Source organism: Rhinoraja longicauda, chromosome 6 (genome assembly GCF_053455715.1).
Source record: "Rhinoraja longicauda isolate Sanriku21f chromosome 6, sRhiLon1.1, whole genome shotgun sequence".
Classification (NCBI taxonomy): Eukaryota; Metazoa; Chordata; class Chondrichthyes; order Rajiformes; family Arhynchobatidae; genus Rhinoraja; species Rhinoraja longicauda.
The window spans coordinates 28,467,907-28,481,339 of NC_135958.1; the positions used below are offsets into that span (position 1 = coordinate 28,467,907).

The following is a 13,433-nucleotide window of genomic DNA, read 5'->3' on the forward strand; positions in this document are numbered from 1 at the left end:
GGAATCACAAAATGCTGGAGTAACTCAGCGGGTCAGGCAACATCTCTGGAGAGAAGGAATGGGTGACGTTTCGGGTTGAGACCCTTCTTCAGTCTGACGAAGGGTCTCGACCCGAAACGTCACCCATTCCTTCTCTCCAGAGATGCTGCCTGATCCGCTGAATTACTCCAGCATTTTGTGATTCCTTCGATTTGTACCAGCATCTTCAGTTACTTTCCTTCACAAACAATAGAGGTCTTTTCACTTTAGACTTGAGGTACAGAGCATAAACAGGGCCTTCAGCCCACCAGGACCACGTCGCTCAGTGATCTCCCCATGCAGTAGCACTATCCTGCACACGAGGGACAATTTTACAAGTTACAGAAGCCAATTAACCTACAAACCTAGGAGTTTTTGGAGTGTGGGAGGAAACTGGGGTACTCAGAGAAAACCCACGTGGTCAAAGGGAGAACGTGAAAACTCTGTACAGGCAGCACCCGTAGTCAGGATTGAACCCGGGTCTCTGGTGCTGGAAGGCAGCAACTCTACCGCTACGCCATTGTGCCGCCCAATGTGTCATCCCCACAGATCATCACTGATCACAAACCTCCGGCCAGAATAACTTGGAGGCATTATTCTCCACTACTAACCACCACTACCCTTCCGCCATTATCCTCTTCCTTCAATGGGTAAGCCAGTTCTGATTCCATACCACCAAGTCGCTGTGGATCCTACAAAATACTGCTGATTGTGAACAATGATTGCCACTTCAAGGCTAGCTTCCCTTTCAGGATTATGCCATGTACCTAACTGCCCGCTGCATTGGAACAATATTTTACAGATGTTTACTGAGGCAGTCTGCAAAAGGTCCTTGAATATACTGTGTTATACTGAAGTTATCATCACAAGTAGATAAAGCGCTAGCGACCCAGGTTCGATCCTGACCACAGGTAGTTCGTACATTCTCCCTGTGACCACGTGGGTTTTCGCCAGGTGCTCCGGTTTTCTCCCACATTCCAAAGACGTATATGTTTGTTGGTTAATTGGCTTCTGTAAATGTAAATTGTCCCTAGTGTGTAGGATAGTGCTAGTGTATGGGGTGATCGCTGGTCAGCGCGGACTCAGTGGGCCGAAGGGCCTGTTGCCATGCTGTATCTCTAAAGTCTAAAGTCCAAAGTAAAGTTATCATGACTCATGCATATAAGTTTATGTGTGCTGCAATGGATTTTGATCACTTGTGCTTTACAGATCTGCCTGCTATCAGCTATTTAGGTCACTAAGACACACACCAAGGCACATGCTATCATACCTGACCCAGTGATGGAATGCTGAACATGTTGAGGGAATGCTCCCTTTGCTCCTTATAAGACTGAAGATTGACTTGATGCAGGATCATGACAGGATCAGGGAGGTGCGGGGAGATGTTTCCATTTGCAAGAGAGGCCGGAAATTGGAGCAAAAGATGCATGAAAGGAATTAACTCAAGCGTGGAGACATAAGGAACTGCAGATGCTGGAATCTTGAGCAAATCACAAAGTGCTGGAGTAACTCAGCGGGGTCAGGCAGCATCTGCGGAGGGAATGGATAGGTGACGTTTCGGGTTGTGACCCTTCATCAGACTGATTGTGGCCGGGGGGGGGGGGGGGGGAGCTGGGAAAGAGGTGAGGGCGGGACAAAGCCTGGCAAGTGATAGGTGGATACAGGTGAGAGTGGGGCTTGATTGGCAAATGTGTGGGGTAAGTGACAAAGACTAGAGATTAAAAGGAGACAAAAGGGTGTCAGGTAAGAAAGTGAGATAATAATCCAAAAATGGATGTGAGGAGAAATTTCTGCATTCAAAATGAAGTCTGAATGTAGAACCTGGAGAAAGGAGCATCATTTAACGATTTGCCAGATCAGTACATGAGGGAGAAAGGAATGGAAAGCTATGGGGCTAGATCGAGTGGAGAGATAAAGACCAGGATAAACCTTTCCTTACTCTGATAAGAATCATCAACCCGCTGCGATAACCCTCTTTCAACTCCATTTATTACCCATCTTGATTAGTACGGGTGTCATGGGTTATGGGGGGAAGGCAGGTGAATGGGGTTAGGAGGGAGAGATAGATCAGCCATGATTGAATGGCGGAGCAGACTTGATGGGCCAAATGGCCTAATTCTGCTCCTATCACTTATGAACTTAATAACATGAATTTTGGTCCACATCTTATCAAAACAAGATGGAAGGCAGAGACCATAGGGGCCGAAGGGCCTCTACCTGTTCTGTGCTGTTCAGTTAAAGATTTATAAAGAAACGTAATTGGAGAGAAGAGCTGAGTTTCTTCAAGCTGGGCATCTCTGAAATAGGACGGAGTCATTAATTTTTTTTTAAAGCGGATGATGAAAATGCTGAAACATTCAGCAGATCAGCTGTATCCGTGAAGAGTGAGACAGAGTTACCATTTCAGAGCAATGGTAAAGACCAGGATAAACCCTTCCGTACCCTGATAAGAATGATCAACCTGCTGTGATCACCCTGTTTCAACTCCATTTATTACCCAACTCTATCGTTCTTTAACTAAGCAGCCCACAAAACACCACTTAAGGAGACAACTGTCTGTATGTCTGTTATCACAAAAAGACCAAAGAGACAGACACAAAATGCTGGAGTAACTCAACGGGACAGACAGCCTCCCTGGAGAGAAGGAATGGGTGGCGTTTCGGGCCGAGACCCTTCTTCCGACGAAAGGTCTCGACCCAAAACTTCACCTATTCCTTCTCTCCAGAGATGCTGCCTGTCCTGTTGAGTTACTCCGGCATTTTGTGTCTATCCGCTGTTTAAACCAGTATCTGCAGTCCCTTCCTCCACATCACATAAAGACCGGCCTCACTAAGAAAGGCAGATTCCCTTCCCTTAAAGGCATTGGTGAGACGAGTGCGTTTTTAACAACATTCCATTTCTGGTATTGGATCCGCATTTATTTAATGAGGTAACTAAATTTAAAGGGAATCGAATTAGAAGCTCCGGGCCTCTAGTTTACGAGTGGTAGTCTAGTACTAGTACTGGTAGTCTAGTCTCACTGAACTAAAGCATGAATGAAGACTGGTCTTTTGTACAACTGTCAACACAAAATCAGTCACTCAGACACTGGTGGAGTGAACCCCTTCCCTCCCTGAGAGTGGCTAGATTGTTCTTAATGCACTTTTCTTAAGCTTGCGGCTTTGAATGCTTTCTTAGATTTCTAAAGAATTTGACCAAAGTCATTCCTGAACTGGCCTGCACAGTTCTGGAAAAGCTGGCCATCGAATCTAATAATAGCAAGTTAAAAATGTTCGCCATTGGAGACGATGGGAATCCATAACTGCAAGCGTGAGCTATATTTTACATGTGAAGAAAATTATTCAACGGACAAGGTTGCCACTTCTGCTCTGCTTAAGTTTAGGGATTGCGATTAACCTTAGAATGCTGACTTATTTAAGTGATTAGTTGAAGAATTAGTGTGTGTGGAAGAGAACTGATTGAGTTAGTACAGGTAGATTAATTCACCAAGGGTGCTTCAATGACTGTGACTTCCTGACTTTTTAAAAATTCATTATTTGGAATTAATAGGGGCTTTACTAGCATTTGTTGCCAATCCACGATTGTCCTTGGCAGTGAGCCACCTTCTGGGACTGCTGCAGTTCTTCCTCTGACAATGCTGTTATACTTAAAGGAAAGGGAAATAAAATGTTGTCAAGGCATTGAGGTCAGCACAGACATTGTGGGGCAAGGGGCCTGTTGCTGTGATGCACTGTTCTTCTCATTAGATATTACAAAGTGAACTGCCAACAAGGCCCATTGATTGAGTCAATGGTGTGGCTGAAAGGCCAAGAGTACCTGTCTACCCACACCTGGCATCAACTCTGGATCGTCAACGAGAACAGCGATGTGAGAGATGCTGAATGTCTCAAAATCACCTGTAACCAGGTGCGGAACTGAAATATTGTGAGCCATTTTGGCCCTTATATCTGCCGTAGGATGTGCTGGTGTTGGAGAGGGTTCTGAGGAGGTTTACGAGAATGATCCTGCGGATGATTGGGTTAATGTATGAGGAGCGTCTGATTGCTCTGGGCCTCATACTTGCTGGAGTTCTTGATTAGTTAGGGCTTCAAAAGTTATGGGTAGCAGGCAGGGGAATAGGGTTGAGAGGGAAAGATAGATCAGCCACGATCGAAAGGTGGAACAGACTCAATGGACCGAATGGCCTCATTTTGCACCAATGTCTGATGATCTTATGAACGGCACTGGACACTAGACACCTAAAAAGAGATCATTTCAGAGCCATGGAGAAAGAATGTGTGTGCTGTAACAATTTGGTAACCATCACAACCATTTAGACAGGTACATGGATAGGACAGGTTTAGAGGGACATGGGCCAAACGCAGGCAGGTGGGACTAGTGTAGATGGGACATGTTGGTCAGTGTGGGTAAGTTGGGACAAAAGGCCTTTTTCCATCCTATATGAGCTTCATGACTCTATGAGTCTATGAGCAAGGCGAAACCAGTCCGATACTGTTCACACAGCAGTACGGAGTTGTTTGATAGAATGGGAACTTGAGTTGTATCCTCCCCTCACCCCCACATTCCCAAACCAACAACTCTCAGCCCAACTGAAGATCCATGACTATCTCTTTGTTTCAGAGATCTGTACAATGGACCACCATCATTCACAGAGCTGAGTCCCAGCGGAGTTCCGTGTCATTCCAAACAAGCCAAGTGTTCATGAATTAAACACAGCACAATGTTTCCTGCCTGTTTTTGGCTCCTTCTTAAACATATAAAAATAACACCGGCATTACTCTCCACGACATTGAAACCCTCTTTCATGACTCCTATTTTCTTTATTGTTGTGAAAAATCCATCAATATGTCACCAGTGCAACAGCTTAAAAGACAAAGAATGCAGAGGGCATGTCTTTGAAGTGATCAGGGCAAAGCTAAACGGAGATGTGTGGGGCAGGTTTTATTTACAGAGGGTGGTGGGTGTTTCTGGAAACCAAGGGGATGTTGCTCAGCTGGTCAACACTTTTTTCCCTACTTGTTGGTGGGGTATAATGGGGTTCTGCCCTGATAATGGAAATGGTTGCTGAAGGGGCCCATTCCCCCCCCCCCCCCCCCTACTTACAACCCATGGAGTTAACCGTAGGGTCCCATCTCAACCCAAGGAGACAACTCCAGGACACAAATTCGGAATAGGAAAACACCACCGTGTAAGTGAATGGTCTCTGAGGGTTGGCACTGAGTACAGGGAGCCAAAAGGGCCTCTGGGAAAAGTGCAGTCCTGGGGACTGGATCTTCCACCCTCAGGATTGTCCTGAATAAATAAAGACGGGAGACGCTTCACAGGTAATCAAAGGCAGAGTATCTTCTACAGGAGTCTCTCCACACACTCCTGTACTATTACCACAAGCACACATTCGCCTCCCACTTAGGTCACCTCTCATGTTGCTTTCCCCAGCAACCACACCTGAAAGCAATGGGCAGTCACCCACATTGGACCTGGTAGTGCACAGCTCCATCTCAGCAGCAGACTCGAGATCCCTTCACTGCCTTCAAATGATCAGATTGCTAAAGAGTCATTGAGACATAAAATCATACAGCACGGAAACAGGCCCTTCATCTCACCTCACCCGTGCTGACTAAGATGCCCCATCTCATCTAGTTCCATTTAGCCCACATCCCACTAAACCTTTCCTATCCCTGACCGGGACCACATGGTGGTGCAGCGGTAGAGTTGCTGCCTTACAGCACCAGAGAGGGCATTTTGGCATGAATGTGCAGGGAATGGAGATGTGTGCTTCATATGCAGGCAGATGGGATTGGTTTAGTTTGGCATCATGTTCGGCACAGACATTATGGGCCGAATGGCCTGTTCCTGTTCTGTACTTTTCTGTCTTCTATGCTCTATAATAACACAAGTTGTGCAGCGGTAGAATTGCTGCCTTGCAGCGTCAAAGACCCGGTGTTTGATCCTGACTACAGGTACAGTCTGTGCGGAGTTTGTACGTTCTCCCTGTGACCACATGGGTTTTCTCCGGGTGCTCTGGTTTCCTCCCACATTCCAAAGATGTGCAGGTCTGTAGGTTAATTGGCTTCGGTAAATTGTCCCTAGTGTGTAGGATGGAACTAATGTACGGCTCGGCATGGACTCGGTGGGCCGAAGGGCCTATTTCCACACTGTATCTCTGAACTAAACTTCTTGCTCTTGTAAAGTAACCACACAGGGATTTCCAGCACCTACTTTTGCGGACTGGTTAATACACAGTGGAATGCTGGAATTTCTTTGAAGAGTACTCACCCTCCCTCTGCTATCGCTTGACCATCTCCCCTCCCAGCGGCCTTCTCCCAGCTTGTTGAATAGTTTTGCCACATGTTACAAAGCAACATCTGTTTTTCCTATTCTCTCCTCCACCCCCCCCCCCCCCCATCCCCCCCTGGCTTCGGCTGACCCGTTACCGACGGATCTCTGCGACCCCCCAACTTCCTCATCTGGAAAGACCCAGCACCCAAATTGAATGCACTCGCATTGGCTTGGAGTCAGGAACATCAGCTCGAATGTTCTATTCCTTATTTATTTTTCTTGCTGTTGTCCTAAAAAAGAAAATTGCTGGCTCCCAGCCTGTGTCCCGGAGGAGATTGCCAAAAGTAGCAGTTTTGGCAGGGCTGCTGAAAGGGACTGTGCAGTGGTGCTGAATTGTAAAGGGTTGATTTAACATAATCTCCAAAATACGTTCATGCCTTGGGTGATAATACTCTCTGTGACGATATCCATGCGCCCATCAGACTACTCAACACTAAACTCAGGACTTAAGCTGGCATGCAGTGCAATTATCTCATCCCAACCACATTTGCCCATCAAGCAGCGTTCCCAAGCAACTGCACTGGGTAGATAAGGCCGTTTCCCGATAACTCGAGCGACTGTGCAGGGAGTTAGTTGTGCTCGGTTTTTTAAAGGGAGATTTCCGCTCGGTGCAGCAGTGTTGTCGAACGATGATAAAAACCGTAATTGGCTCAGCTTCAGGGGCTCCTGATTTTGCTGCGGTGGCTTTTCTCTTTCAAAGGGGAGATGACAGGAATGAAAGGTTCAGCCGCGGAACAAAGAGGTCAACACACACCGAGGCTCAGAGTGCCGAAGAGTCTGAATTCTCCAGTTGTGGTAACAGCTTTTTGGAGCCTGTCCAGCAAGCAAAGGATTTTAACCCCAATGTCCCTGTGGCAGAAGTAAAATCTCAAATAAGGCCAACTTCCACTTCCCCTTCTCTCTGAAAAAAATTAACAAACCTTTCAGTATTCACTGTAAATATATTTTACATATCAACAGTGGAAACTCCCTAAAGTATATAATATTCAGTACACAACAGAAAACTGAGTGTATTTCGCTGAAATGATCTGCACTTTCTTTGCTGTGAAGTAGCTAAGATTTAGAAGGTTTGCTTTTTAGGTTTGTAGGAAGGAACTGTAGAAGCTGGTTTAAGGTACCGAGGTAACTCAGCAGGTCAGGCAGCATCTCTGGAGAAAACGAATAGGTGACGTTTCAGGTCGGAACCCTTCCTCACACTGAAAGTAGAGGGTGAGTGGGGGGGGGGGGGGGGGGGGGGAGGGAATGGGAAGGAGGAAAAGGCCAGAACAAACCAGGGCTGGCAACAGATGACCGCAGGAAGGGTGGAGCCCACAATGGCCCATTGTTGGCTAGGGGTAGTGTGATAACAAGAGGGATACAAGGATGCAAACAGTGGAACTGCTAGGACAACTAGGGTGGAGGATGGGTGGGGTTAGAGAGAGGGAACGCAGGGATTACTTGAAGATAGTGAAATTAATGTTCATACCATTAGTGTGAATTGTGAGGAAGATGCAATAAGGCTGCAGGGTGACTTGGACAGGTTGTGTGAGTGGGCGGATACATGGCAGATGCAGTTTAATGTAGGTAAGTGTGAGGTTATTCACTTTGGAAGTAAGAATAGAAAGGCAGATTATTATCTGAATGGTGTCAAGTTAGGAGGAGGGGGAGTTCAACGAGATCTGGGTGTCCTAGTGCATCAGTCAATGAAAGGAAGCATGCAGGTTCAGCAGGCAGTGAAGAAAGCCAATGGAATGTTGGCCTTCGTAACAAGAGGAGTTGAGTATAGGAGCAAAGAGGTCCTTCTACAGTTGTACCGGGCCCTGGTGAGACCGCACCTGGAGTACTGTGTGCAGTTTTGGTCTCCAAATTTGAGGAAGGATATTCTTGCTATGGAGGGCGTGCAGCGTAGGTTCACTAGGTTAATTCCCGGAATGGCGGGACTGTCGTATGTTGAAAGGCTGGAGCGATTGGGCTTGTATACACTGGAATTTAGAAGGATGAGGGGGGATCTTATTGAAACATATAAGATAATTAGGGGATTGGACACATTAGAGGCAGATAACATGTTCCCAATGTTGGGGGAGTCCAGAACAAGGGGCCACAGTTTGAGAATAAGGGGTAGGCCATTTAGAACGGAGATGAGGAAGAACTTTTTCAGTCAGAGGGTGGTGAAGGTGTGGAATTCTCTGCCTCAGAAGGCAGTGGAGGCCAGTTCGTTGGATGCTTTCAAGAGAGAGCTGGATAGAGCTCTTAAGGATAGCGGAGTGAGGGGGTATGGGGAGAAGGCAGGAACGGGGTACTGATTGAGAGTGATCAGCCATGATCGCATTGAATGGCGGTGCTGGCTCGAAGGGCTGAATGGCCTACTCCTGCACCTATTGTCTATTGTCTATTGTCTATACCACAGGGGTTTTACGCTGCCAAGCGAAATATGAGTTAGGTTGCTAGTCAAATTGTTGGCCTTTGGAAGAACATGATTAGTTCCCATTCAGACACTGGAATGATTTTAACTGCTGGCAAAGGATTCTTTTAGCGAATAGAAGGAAATGGATGTGCTCACTTTTATCACTGGTTGAGCCATCAGGAAATAGCCTTGAAAAGAAGACAAAACATGTCAGAGTAGTAGCACTCAGTGTATGATATACTTCCCATGACATTATGTTTGTCCATTTATAGAGGAATGAAATTTTTAAAATCCTGCAAATTTTGGAAATCTGAAGTAAAAGCAGAAAATACTGCAAAAAGAGTGAGGCATAGTGGAGCAGCAGTCAGAGATGTGGCCTCGTAGTTCCAGAGATCCCAGTTCAATCCTTGCTTCTGCTGTAGACTTTGCACATTCTCCTTGTGGCTGCGTGCGTTTCTCCTGGGTGCTCTGGTTTTCTCCCACACTCCAAAGATGCACGGTTGGGAGGTGAATTAGCCACTGTATATTGCCTGCAGCGTGTGGGTGAGTGGTGGAATCTGTGCAGTGGTGAGGGGATGTTGGGAGGATAAAAGTGGGATTGGTGTAGATTAACGTGTGGCACAATGACCCAACTGGCCGAGCTGCGAGCACACAGATCCGGACACCCCGGTTCGATCCCAACCTCGGGTGCTGTCTGTGTGGAGTTTGCATGTTCTCCCTATGACAGGTGGGTTTCAAAAGATGTGCGGGCTAATTGGCCTCTTGTAAATTGCCCCTAATATGTAGGGAGTAGATGATTCCATGCTGTATCGCTACACTAAATATAATGGATACTTACTGGGATGTCAGATGACAGGGTCTATGTAGGACTATAGCACTTTAGGGCAACACAGTGGCACAGCTGCTGCCTTGTAGCGCCAGAGACCTGGGTTCGATCCTGACTATGGGTGCTGTCTGTATTGAGTTTGTATGTTCTCCCTGTGACCCCGTGGGTTTTCTTCGGGTGCTCCAGTTCCCTCCCACATTCCAAAGACGGGCAGGTTTGTAAGTCTGTATTGTAAATATTCCCTAGTGTGTAGGAAAGTGCTAGTGCATGGGGGTGTAAGAAAATAACTGCAGATGCTGGTACAAATCGAAGGTATTTGTTTCACAAAATGCTGGAGTAACTCAGCAGGTCAGGCAGCATCTCAGGAGAGAAGGAATGGGTGTCGTTTCGGGTTGAGACCCTTCTTCAGACCTCTCGTGCATGGGGGTGATCTAAAGGATGAGGGTCCTGTATCCGTGCTGTATGAGTTGAAGTGTTAATGTTGCATTGGGTGAACTATGATGTTCATGTTTCTCACAGAGTGACAAGCTATTCCACCATAGATGTTTACAGGGCACCTTTATCAAGCTTGTTTCTGCTTGCGGTATTTGAAATAATTCCATTTGCCTTCTCTCCCCTCCAACACCGTACACTTCTTTAGTTTTAGTTTAGATTAATTTAGAGATTAGCGACACAACATACAAACAGGCCCTTCGACCCACCGAGTCCATGCCCACCGAGTCCATTGGTCACCCGTTCACACTCATTCGATGTTATCCCACTTTCTCATCCAGTCCCCTACACATGAGAGGTAATTTACAGAGCCAATTAACCTACAAATCCGCACGTCTTTGGGATGTGGCAGGAAACCAGAACACCAGGTGGAAACCCACGCGGTCACAGGAAGAACGAGCAAACTCCACACAGATAGGTCCTAACGTCAGTATCAAACCTGAGTCTGTGGTGCTGTGAAGCAGCAGCTCTACCAGGTGCGCCACTGTGCTGTCAAAGATGTTCTTAAGTTAGTGAGGCAAAAAGGAACTCAGGTTAAAGAGCTGTGTAATATTGGGTCAGAGATGAGTTAACCATTATGCAGAGCTTTTAGTGGATGGCATAAATTCAGCACAAGCGGAAGAAATCATTAAATGATGGAACAGGATCAAGAGGCTTTCCATACTTCAGCTCTTCCCTTTAGCAAAAGATTTCATGCTCCCACAGACTCTTGTTGAGGAATAAATTCCCACTATTTTTCATTCCTTCCATGTTACAGCTTTAGACTGACCAGTAGAAATGTGTGTTCCCTGGTCTTTAGACTTTAGACTTCAGACTTTAGAGATGCAGCGCAGAAGTAGTGCCCTTTGGCCCACCGAGTCCATGCTGACCAGCGATCATCCCGTACACTAGCGCTATTCTACAAACCAGGGACAATGTACAATTTTTAACCAAAGTCAATTAATGTAAAAACCGATACATCTTTGGAGTGCAGGAGAAAACTGGAGCATTCAGAGAAAACCCAAGCGGTCACAGGGAGAATGTACAAACTTCGTACAGACAGCACCCGTAGTCAGGATCGAACCCGGATCTCTGGAGCTATAAGGCAGCAACTCTATTGCCTCGCCACTGTGCCGTCCTACAAATCTCATTTAATAACAAACTATATAACATGTTTTATGTTCTTAAAAATGTATTGAATCTCCTCTTAACCTTCGCCTTATGTACCAAGAATATTTAAATATCCCAATAGAAGTGACAAGGTCCTGAATACTTACTGATCCTACACATTGAGATGCCTGAGAGACATTGTCCTCACCCCACTCTCCAACAGCATGGATCATTTTGCTGAGAATGCTTGATGGAGATCAATATCTTCTCCACACTTTAATCTTCATCAATCGATTATGGAAGCTTTTGTCTCGCGAATTTGGAAGCCGGTCCTGAATTGTGCTATCTTCACTTGGTGTCCTTTGAAGGTTTCAAAATGCCAGGCTTTTGCATATAAAAGACTTGAATAGATATTGCTCCTTTTGATGTTCCTCGCAGATGGTTGTTCCTGCAAGCTTCTCAGCAGCGTGTCTTGTATATGCAAATATCCAGCTTTGCTTACCACGGCTAATTTGTGATTTGCAAGTCAGAAATCTTTAATGCACATCATTATAAGCAATTATTTTTTAAAACATTCCTTCCTAAACTATAAAAGCTAAATTGGGATAAAAGTAACTTAAATTTATAGTCCAGTCGCATCGCTAAGATGGACGGTTTTACCCACTTGTTGCTAATTGCGTCAGCTACTCCTTAATAGTACATCATTCCAGTCCACAGCAACTTGCCTTCACCTTTAGACTTTGGAGATACAGCACGGAAACAGGCCCTTTGGTCCAGCAAGTCCACGCCGACCAGCAATCGACCCATACACTGGCGCTATCCAATGCACTAGGGACAATTACATACAAACTCCGTACAGACACCACCCATAGTCAGGATCGAACCCGGGCCTCTGCCACTGCAAGGCAGCAACTCTGCCACTGTGCTGCCTTTTGTGGTGTCCTTTCCTAGTTAGCTTGAACCCTTGCTTTTGGTGGGTGATAGCATATATTTTTTATTATGGACAAATGTTATTGTTGTAAATAAACAAAATGGCTGCACAGTTGAGGGTCTTCCGCTGCTGCACATTGAGGTTCTATTGTGAAACAATGGGAAGCCTAGATAGAGTGGATGTGGAGAGGATGTTTCCACTAGTGGGAGAGTCTAGGACCAGAGGCCATGGCCTCAGAATTAAAGGACGTTCCTTTAGAATGGAGATGAGGAGGAATTTATTTTGCCAGTAGGTGGTGAATCTGTGGAATTCATCGCCACAGATGGCTGTGGAGGCCAGGTGATTTGGTATTTTTAAAACAATAATGGGGGTCAAAGCTTACAGGGAGAAGGGAGGAGAATAGGGTTGAGAGGAAAAAATAGATCAGCCATGTTCAAATGGTGGAGCAGACTAGATGGGCCGAATGGCCTAATTTTACTCCTGTCTTATGGAATAATGGGCAGAGTCCAGTGGGGACACCAAACAAGGGAAGGGATATCACCCCAAGGGCCCATATTAGTGGCAATGGTTTAAGGCAGCGGTCTCCAAACCGTGGCCAGGGGGCCACATCCGGCCCGCCATGGGATTTTATCCGGCCGGCAGCAAGCACGTTCCGTGCTGCGGGTTCTGTGGTAGCGTGGGAACTTTTGTTTTTTAGCGGCCTATATGAATGGTGGTTTATTGTCACGTGTGCACTGCACAGTGGAATTATTTTAGCATAGATCACGACGAACACGATGAGTGGGCCAGGAGGAGAGGGGCTGGAGCCGCGACGATGGCGAAACGTACGAAGAAAGTGGGGATTGTGGGCAAGTACGGCACCAGGTACGGAGCGTCGCTCCATAAGATGGTGAAGAAGATCGAGATTAGTCAGCACGCCAAGTATGCCTGCTCATTCTGTGGGAACACCAAGATGAAGAGGCGAGCTGTTGGTATTTGGCATTGTGGATCCTGCATGAAGACTGTGGCCGGAGGAGCCTGGGCCTACAACACCACCTCGGCTGTCACGGTGATGTCTGCCATCCGTCGCCTCCGGGAGTTGAAGGATCAGTGAACATTGACGGGAATCTCATGTGTACGTCATCAAAGTAGTAAATTATAGTTTAATAAAACGACAAAAAAAAAGTAGGAGGAGAGTAATGCCTCCAGCGCTGGATGTACTGGAGTGGCTCCTGATCCAGGCGAGCCCCAGGCTGCAGCAGGGCCTCCTCTGTCGCCCTCGACTGGCTCAGCCCGTCAATCGACGTCCCTTTCCTCGCCCGACCGACTGCCTCTGTATCCCGGGGGAGACGCCTTCTGCAGCCGACCTTGCAGGT

At 46.6% G+C, this 13,433-nt stretch overlaps 1 pseudogene; it reads left to right on the forward strand.

Annotated features, from left to right (window-relative positions):
- The first annotated feature begins 12,892 nt into the window (after positions 1 to 12,892).
- Positions 12,893 to 13,171, forward strand: LOC144594844 (large ribosomal subunit protein eL43 pseudogene; annotated as a pseudogene).
- Positions 13,172 to 13,433: the final 262 nt, after the last annotated feature.